This window comes from Tasmannia lanceolata, unplaced genomic scaffold (assembly GCF_043159265.1).
Source record: "Tasmannia lanceolata isolate RefF3 unplaced genomic scaffold, GAP_Taslan_0.1 ptg000020l, whole genome shotgun sequence".
Classification (NCBI taxonomy): Eukaryota; Viridiplantae; Streptophyta; class Magnoliopsida; order Canellales; family Winteraceae; genus Tasmannia; species Tasmannia lanceolata.
The window spans coordinates 8,010,001-8,019,764 of record NW_027518697.1 but is presented as its reverse complement, the minus strand read 5'-3'; the positions used below and the strand labels follow the sequence as shown (position 1 = coordinate 8,019,764).

Here is a 9,764-nt window from a genome sequence, read left to right as displayed (position 1 = left end):
GAAAAGAGATGGGGATTTCTCTTGAATAAATGCTTACCCGAAGGAAGAGGCGGAACCCTAGATCGCTTCGAGAGAGGAAGCTTGGCTGCGAAGCAAGTTCGATTCGGTTGGAGAAAAACCCCTCAGCTTTGGTAATTTACAGATGACTCGAAAGAGAGGAGAGCCCTAAATCAAACCCTAAATCGTTTGATTTAGAGAGCCCCAAATCGATTTAGGGGTTTCTTAGCTTCGAAGACGATGGAGGCGGAAGAAACCCTTGTGCGATTGAAGGAGGAGGAAAACCCTTGCAGTAGGAGAAGAAGAAACCCTTTTTCGTATATCAGTTGGTACGGGAAGGAGGAGCCGACTCAAAAACGAAAACCCAAAGTCGTAATTTTTTTTCCGTTCCCGCACGGGCCCACATATAACGTCAAATGGGAGGGTTTTTAATGCTTTTGCGCAGGTAACTTACCTGAGGTATTGTGCAGAAACTCTTTTCCCTATATATATATATATATATATATATAGAGAGAGAGAGAGGGAGAGAGAGAGAAGTGCAACTACACATACGTGTAGCTAACTTAGCTACACCGATGGCTTAAAATACAGTGGGCCCAAATTGTTTGGGTGATCCAAACCATTCATTTGATAGGCCCTCACATTGATAGGGTGTGCCCAAAAAATCAGCTCAATTGGATGATCCCAACCCTTCAAATTGTGGAGGCAAAAATGGACAAATTTGTGAAGGTTTTTACACATCCATATTTGCCTTCACAGTTTGAAGGTTTGGGATAATCCAATGGAGCTGATTTTTTAGGCACACCCTATCAATGTGAGGGCCCATCGAATGAATGGTTTGCATCACCGAAACAATGTGGGGCCCACTGTATTTTAAGCCGTCGGTGTAGCTAAGTTAGCTACACGTATGTGTAGCTACACTTTTTTCTCTCTCTCTCTCTCTCTATATATATATATAGATATAGGGAAAGGTGTGCGTACTCGGTCGAGTAGATAAGCTTATCTACTCGGTCGGGTTAAAAACAGTGGGGTCCACATTTTGGGGGTGATCCAAACCATTCATTTGAAAGGCCCTTACCTAGATAGGGTGTCCACAAAAAATCAGCCCCATAGGATCATCCTAACCCATCCAACAGTGGAGGGAAAAATGGGCAGATTTGTGGACAAGCTGTGCATGGGTTTGTCCATTTTGTCCATATGAGGGAAAAATGTGTTTGTCCATTTTTCCCCATTTTTCCCTCCACTGTTGCATGGGTTAGGATGATTCTATAGGGCTGATTTTTTGTGGACACCCTATCTAGGTAAGGGCCTTTCAAATGAATGGTTTGGATCACCCCAAAAATGTGGGCCCCCACTGTTTTTAACCCGACCGAGTAGATAAGCTTATCTACTCGACCGAGTACGTACACCTTTCCCATAGATATATATATATATATATATATATATATATATATATATCCTTACTATTCTAAAAGCCTAAACCTTTGAAATTTCGTCAACCATCTTTTGCAGAAATTCCTTACCCTTGCTTCAAAAAATCTTCCCATTAAGTCTCATTACTTCAGGGTATGTTGGTCATTCCACATGATTTGCTTTTTGCCACCACCTGTCCCTCAAACCCATCAGATAACCCACGCGTCGGTTATCTTTGAATTGGATTAGCTACTCCCACCACCCGTCCCTTAACAAATTTGAATCTCGCATGTGTCACCACATATAACCCATGCGTCATTTCCAGCCAAAATCCTTTCCTTTTTATGCCTTCTCTTTCACACAAAAAACCTCTTTCCGTCTTCTCTCCCAGAGCAAGCAAAACCCTTCTTCTGGTCACTTTTGCTGGAGTGTTTATTTTCTATTTCTTTTTTCATTTACAGATTGTCCCACATCTTCTTCTCCTTGGGCATTTATCTCTTTTGTTTTGTACATTTTTCTTCTGATTGGGATTACTTGGACAACAACACATACAGAAATTAAGGACGAGGTATACATTTTTCTTTAATAGAAATGATTTTCCAACTTTTGAATTATCAAGTGAAGTTCTCTGCCCCAGACCTCCTCCTTGATTTTTTCCTTCCATTACATTCCTACTTTAATCGAGCCCATAGATGCTCTCGACCCCTTTCTTGTTTTTTTTTTTTAATTATTTATAAGAATCTGATAGATATAGTATCCACTCTTTTTTGTTAGTGATTCACAAATATTCCTTCAGTGTATGCTGTGTGATTTCTTCAACTCGCTCTTCCATTTGCATTTGCTTTTCTTTTGTTCCTTGATTTCTGATCATCCTTCGAAAATTGCAGGCATTTTTATTCCATTATTTTCAGAGCCCAGATGGATATGCAAAGTAGCCTTTGCAGCAGGGGATTCGACACTGACATTTTGGAATTAGAACACCTGAGGTAGTCCCTGGCCACCAAGTCTGTCACCGTTTGCAGACTCAAACCACATCAGATGAAGGGTTTAAGTGATGGCCTTTTGAAAACTTAAATCATATCAAATGACAGATGGGTTTTGTTTGTTGGGTCTGGGAGAATTTTCAAGGTATAATTTCCTTTTCTTTTTAACCATGTTCTCCCCATTGTGGGAACCTCTGTCATTCATGTAAAGTATTTTTCTGTATTTTTATAAAGTATTCCCTTCAAAAACATGTAAAGTTTGTTAAATTCTCTCCAATAAATAATTCATGTTTATGCATTTATTAAAACATGGTAGTGCCAAAATCAGTAGACTAAATAAAAAAGGGGGGAAACGTTATTTCCCTATATGCACTTCAGTTGTATAGATTAATGTTTGTAGCCATAATCTTTATGTTAGATCTTTGTGCATATGAAGATCTATAAAACATGTCTAAAAACCGGATTGTTCTAAATTTCTCTACATATTTGGAAATAATATTTCCAGTTGTATATCCTAACTATGCCGACATTGAGGCGACAATTGGTTTGGTTTTAAAGCTTTAGTTTTGTTTTATAGTGGGCAAGTTTAAAAGTCCCTGATACATGTTCTATTCTCGTTCAGAAATGTCATCTGGTGGTTTTCTGAATGTTGAATTATCAAGGAAGACATCATTTTTTGACCTGAAATTGTGGGCTGTTAGTGCATTTGAGTATGAGCAAATGAAGTGATGTTAATAATATCAACCAATGCAGCTCGGTTTATCAGCATGACAAAGCGGGGATCATCTTCTTCATATGGACTTGTATTAGTCACCTTTGATTGGTCTGCCTGAATTCTCACATCTTGGATGGGGTCACTGGTTTACTTTGAGGGATCTTGAGTTCGTGACTAATCGTTTCTCGAAGGAGAATTTCCTTGGGGAGGGTGGGTATGGAATAGTTTATAAGGGGTGGCTGATTAACGAAACTGAAGTGGCAGTAAAAAAGCTGCTCAATAATCTGTAAGTTCTATGCCAACCTCGAATCACTTTACTTTCTAATTGATCATAACAGGGATAATTTGAATGCTTCATATAATTTGAAAATATTTGGTTCTCCTTTGATGTTTGAACTGTATTTTCATATGTTTCTTGTGAGAATTGGCTGGAAAGGAATTTAGAGCCGAAGTAGAAGCTTTCACAAGGATTGATTACTACCTTTTTTAGTCCAATTGTTGGCGTTTATGATGATGAATTTGATACTATTGGATGCTCGTTTATGAGTTTGTGAACAATGGGAACTTTATGATTAGTTTAGGAGTGGCACTTTTTTTAATCAAAATTTGTTAGATTGAGTGTAATCCTTGATTGATTGCTAACTTTCTTCTTGCTCAATCTTCTAGGAAGTCATGCCCATTAAGCGATGGTGGGAAGAGCAAAGGTTCTTGTAGGTACTATTTCGCTAAATCTTTTATAATATAATGATTATAAATTTTTATAACATATTTTGATATTGATATATATGTCATTTGTCAGTTTTTCCAGTTTTATTGTCTTTGTCAACAATCCAAAGTGGGCATTTCTGTTAAGTCAATACAAACTTAGGTGCTACGTGGTGCACTACAGATTTGGAAAGCATATAATTGTTCCAAATGTTGCATATCTCAGATAAATAGATTTCTCCAAATGTCCATGAATATGATTGTACATGGAAATTTCATATCCCGGAGTCATTTCCTCGAATATGATTGTACATTGAAATTTCTGGGGCAATCCTTTAATTTCAATGCGTGCTTATCTTTGAAGCCATTGTGAGAAAACTCTTAGATCTGTGTTCATTTTTATTATTTCCAGCCCATCTCATATGTGTTCTTCTCATGTCAAGTAAGATACAATTACAATCACAAGGAATATATTTGCGGGTGAACATGCACAAGAGCTTCAACTTCTAATGCTCTTTAACAAAATAATATAAAAAATAATATAAACTTCTTTTGTAGTCTACATTCAGTTGATTCTGCTTTTGGTTCATTGTCCATGCATATGGGGATTTCAAATGTGGTCTTCTTTGCTGGTACTCCGTCATGCAGTCACAAGTTACTGAGAGGAAGCCCTTTGACATGAATCACACAGGTACTGGGCCATCTATTCAGAATAGAACTGCTTCTTTCTCTAGCAATGAGCCTGTAGACCTGCATGATCTTCCTGGCAAGCATTGCACCACAAGGGAAGGGGGAGCATTGCACACATTGATGATTTTAAGTACTTAAGCTTGCTAATCCATTGATTTTTTACTGTTTATGAATTCTATTCATGGCAAAGCTCTGCTTGGAATTTCCTTGCTTCTCATTTCTTTAGTTGCAAAATATTTCGAGTAATTAAAAATTCTTGAAGAAAAACTATGTTTGTTTTGTGTTTATATGATTCCTTTTTTGGAAAATGGGTCTTTTAATTTTTGTGGTCTTGTGTATTTTTCATGGTTAGTAGGATCGCAAGAGTAGTTTGGGCTAAATTTGGTTTTTATCTTCAACTATCTTTGACTGGGTGCTTATGGTTTCTCTCTTGTGTTGGTTATTTGGTAACTGAGTTAACTGGTACTCATGTGGAGTTTTGTCAGTTTCATATCATTGGGATTTGAGTCTCGCTTTCAAAATGATGTACCCAAAAGAAAATACAGCTACACATTAATACCAAATGCAACACTAGAACGAAAGAAGAGTTTTTTCACTTCAAAACATATCCAAACTAAATTATTCAATTAATAAGATATAAGAGAGGAGAAGAATTACTAGAATACAGTTCCCTCAAGCAATCTTCATTTAGTCGGTGTATAAATTGAGAATCCAACAGTAAGGTAAAATTTGCATCTGATTGTGCCTTGGGCTTTCCCAAGTGGACACAGAGACTTGGCAGATCACGAGCCTTTTTTGTTATCCAATGGGGCTTATGTGAATGTCAACCAGTAAACATGCTGCTTGAGAACCAACAGTGGGCGTCCACAAATGACACTGAGAGTTTGAGACATGCAAATGGAGAATCCACTTATTTTAGACAACATATTGACAACCAAGTCCACTTCTCTTCCCTTCAACAAGATAGCTGGGTTTTTATGAACATAATTCATAGATGAAATTGGGAGACAAATTGTTCGTGTTAACCAAGTGGTAAAGGCTTTCTGCACATTAAATAGACCAATACTTTCCTTCAACAATATTTTCAAAAAGAGTTTTTTACATCATTAAATAGATCAGTACATTCCTTCCGGACTGTAGCCGGATCATGGTTTATGGCCTTCCTGTGAGATCTTCTATTGTTAAGCCTGAATGGTTTATTCCTGAATGGCTCTTTATTGTTTTCTTATGTATGTTATGTTTAATTGTGTTAAGACCCTTTATGTGATTTAACTGGTCGGCACTTTTACTCATTGTTCAGAAACCAGTCAATGTAATCACGTTGTATTTTGTATCTTTGTGTCAAACTTCACCTTATTTTAAAATGATATACGATGCATTGCATATGATCTTTTCTATTCCTTATCTACAACACTAAATCAAGTGATTTTTTAGGACTACTGGCTCAAATTTGTTTAGGTTCTATTTCTATAGATTTTGGGAATCCTTTACCAAGTTCTTTTTGCTAGATAAACTCTCACATGTAGCACATTAGAGGTATGCAAGGCTGCCAATAGTTATCCCAATATATGGAGGACTCTACATTGATCAACAGGCCTTAAAACTGGCTGATTTTTTTTAATGATTTCCGGATCTATGTTACCATCATTGTAACTAAGTTTTGCAATGTTTGTTTTATGAATCTGAGAGGGAAGTTGATGAGTCTGTGCATAATCTTGTACTACCCAATCAATTGTTTGCCAATGCAGTGGATGCTAGGCAGGTTGTCACTTTTGCTTTTACTTGGTGGCCGCTGATGATGGGTTTGTCAGACCAAAAATCAGGATATGGGCAATAGCTAGATGTATGCTCCTTCTTTTCCTGCTTTCTTTTATGACATGCCATGGATCCTATGTCCTAGGTTGAAAAGGAGTTGCCAATTTGCATGCAGCAACACATATCGTGTGTGATCTATGCAACATAATAGAGGACTATTGTTATTTGCTTATGCAAATATGTGAAATTCATATATAAAATAGGTGTATGTAGATCTGGATATGCACTTAATTTTCAGCAGAATGTGCCTTCTCATTTAGTTTATGTTTTATATTTTGATTATTGAATCCAAAAAGAGTTACTTTCTAAATAATTTATGCATTTCTTTTTTTGTCTTTGTTCTTCAATTTCTCATGTCGAAAAGGCAGAGAATGCTTCAAGAATGTTGTCATTTTTTAGTTCTATTAGATAACTACTCCTATTTAGATTTTGTTTTATTGTATCTTCTTCAACATTTAAATTGAATCAGATGTGCCTTTATTTTATGGACTTTAATACCTTATCTTCTTATTTATCGCAGTTTTGAGGTGATTTTTTTTTTTTGCAGGAAAAATATTAATCTGCAAGTTGTGTGTATTGTTGGTAACTATGAATACATATGTGATTAGGCCTTCATTATATTTCATTATCATTTAATGTGGTATGTAGGGATAGAAGCCAAACACATTTGCATTAGAAATTATAGCTTCACTTTGCCATCATTGCAAAAGGAAGTATGTAGCTTTTCTCTTGGTTTCAACATTTTCTGTAGGTTGAAGGATCGTCTCTGGCATGACAGCTACAATTAAAGAGAAAGCAACACAACATTACACACATGAGCTTTCACACCCTCTTTTGTATGCTCTACTCTTCTTAAGTCCATGACCTTGTCTTCTTTTGTCTCATTTACTCGTGTTTTGAGGTGATTTTGATTACTATGAAAAAATGTAATGCCCTCTGTAATTCAACGCCTAAACGTAAATTTGAGTCCATCACATGAAACAAACATCTTCAAAGATTATCTAATGGTCTTTATGGAAATAAGCCAATTCTCTCAATTTTTTTAGGTTATTTTTCCAATAAACTTTGGGAAGCCTTTAGAGGTTAGAGTTCCCTTTTTTCACTAAAATCACTGATTTTGGGCTATAAAGTCTCTAGATCTATGGGCAGGGAATATGAACAAGGGGTGAACTTCCACATGAAAAGTATATATTTTGGTGAAAACCCGAAACATGGGCCCCTCTTATCAAATTAAAACATTTCATTAGAATTCATTTATTTTAACCAAGAATACAGATTTTGGGCTGCAAGGTCCTTGTAGTTAGATAGGGCATACAAACATGGGTAAACTTGGACGATGGAAAACATGAAACTTGGACATGAACAAGCTTAGACATGAAAAGTATGAAATTTTATGGAATCTTAAAAAAAATGGGTCCCTTTTTAAAAAAAAAGAAAGGGGCGGGCCCAGTGCACGAGGCTCCCACCATTGCGGGTTCTAGGGAGGGCTAGATGTACACAGCCTTACCCCTGCTTTTGCAGAGAGGCTGTTTTCGTGACTCGAACCCATGACCACCAGATCATAATGGAGCAACCTTACTGTTGTGCCAAGGCTCGCCCTCTTATTAAATGAATTTTTTTTATCAGAGTTCCTTTATTTTCTACCGAAAAAATACAAGTGTTAGACTACAAAATCTCTATAGTGAGGTGTTAGGAAGGGGATATGAACAAGGGGTGAACTTGGACAATAGAGTCATGGTCCCTTTTCTTAAATTAAAACATTTCAATAGAGTTCCTTTATTTTCTACCAAAAAATACATATCTTGGGCTGCAACGATGTGCGTTTGTCCTCCAAGAATTGCATTCTTTTGTTGCCTGCACCCACAATCCAACTTGATTTCACCCACCCAAACTAGCCCTAAGTTTCTATCTATGATTGCATTTTCCTCTTGTTAAAGTTGCAGGTTCTCCTTGTTGTGTTCACTTTCTTGGTTTGGTTTAGTCATGGCTTTTGTTCATATTTTTTCTTAGAAATGCTAGATCTGGTTTGAAATTGGTACGTTTATCACTTGGGATGTTGTTTATTAGATTTTCTACTCAACGATTCTGATAGATTACTGGTATTATTTTTTTCTTTTATTTCCGGTTCTGGTAGGCATGAACTAAATTGCTGTCATATTTTATGATTTCCTTACGAACATGGCCAGGCCAACAATTCAACACAGATAAAATTCTTTGGGAGTATTCTAATTGTACATCCATATTCTTGGTTGGCTAAAATTTGTGTACACCCTCATGTTTGTGGGGGATATGTTTGCTTTGGATTGGCCCGAGAATGTTCGTGAGGGCACAGAAAATTGAGGCATTGGCTTCGGAAGTAAATAACATTCTTTGTTCCGAGACAATCAAATGAGGGATTAGTTCCAAGTTTAAACTAATGTAGTTGAACCTGAATTTATATTAACCTTAATGTGACGGATAGAGTTCGATTAAAGATGCTAGATGTATGGTCTATGCAAGTGGTGTGAAACATTAATGCACACGGTTTTCAGCTATGTGATATACATAGTATTAATTATCCTTCAAAATGTACCATTCAAAAAAAAAAACCTTCAAAATGCATGATGCCCCTTGTTATAAATGCAGACCTTTGTTACCACTTGGAGGGCCATGGATGATGGGTTTGGCAGACCAAAATCAGGATAGGGGAATTAGCTGTAACATGCATGTATATGCACACATTTTTCAACTAAAGTTCACACATGTAGGGTAGCTAAACTCTGACATACGGTGTGTTACATTGGATGGTGGGTCAAAGCCAAGAGAAATGGCTTTGACTTTTAGTTCCTATTTTACTCTATTCACTCTTTTCTAGCAGAAATCTTCACTCCTTGTCTCCGGGGTATCTGTTCTTTTTTTAATCTATTCAAGCTTGGAGAGGGTGGATTTGGGCTTGTTTACAAGGTAATTTTTCATCTTATAATCCACATATTATTATTGCATCATGAATTTTGGTTGACAATATATAGGGAAAACTAGCACATTGCCAACAAATAGTAATGAAGAGGCTTTCTAAGGTAATTCCCAACAGGGCCCAAACAAGTTCATGAAGGGGCCCAAGCAATACACGAATCTTGTTTGGCTTCTTGGTTGGTGTATACAGAGGGAAGCGCCGATGTTGATCTATGAGTACATGCAGAACTGAAGTCTCGATCCATAATTTTTGGTTTAGCCCTAAGTCTTTCATAGTTTCACTTTAACGGAATTGCATTCCTTATATATCTCTTTCTAGATTGTGTGCAAATAAAGGGTTTTGCATAATCATTAGCAGAGTTTTTTCTAAGAGACTTGTGAGACATGATGTTTGGGTTAATTGCATGATATCAGCATGATTGGAGTGGTTAAAATTGTGGGCTCTATCATGAAGATGAAATAGCACATAAACTACACATCATATGATCCAAACC

At 36.7% G+C, this 9,764-nt stretch overlaps 1 long non-coding RNA gene across 8 annotated transcripts in view; it reads left to right on the top strand.

Annotated features, from left to right (window-relative positions):
- Positions 1 to 1,465: 1,465 nt before the first annotated feature.
- The window catches only part of LOC143854050 (uncharacterized), an 8,543-nt gene continuing 244 nt past the window's right edge, over positions 1,466 to 9,764 (top strand). Inside the window, exons 1-7 of one of the 8 annotated variants that reach the window (XR_013237350.1) lie at positions 1,466 to 1,978; positions 2,298 to 2,538; positions 3,016 to 3,394; positions 3,775 to 3,822; positions 4,462 to 4,633; positions 6,252 to 6,346; positions 6,866 to 9,764. The exon at positions 6,866 to 9,764 is cut by the window's right edge and continues 244 nt beyond it. This is a non-coding gene — a long non-coding RNA (uncharacterized LOC143854050). Of the gene's footprint in view, positions 1,979 to 2,297; positions 2,539 to 3,015; positions 3,395 to 3,774; positions 3,823 to 4,371; positions 4,634 to 4,858 lie in introns of all 8 variants that reach the window. The other 7 variants (XR_013237352.1, XR_013237351.1, XR_013237348.1 and 4 more) reach the window with 7 other exon arrangements.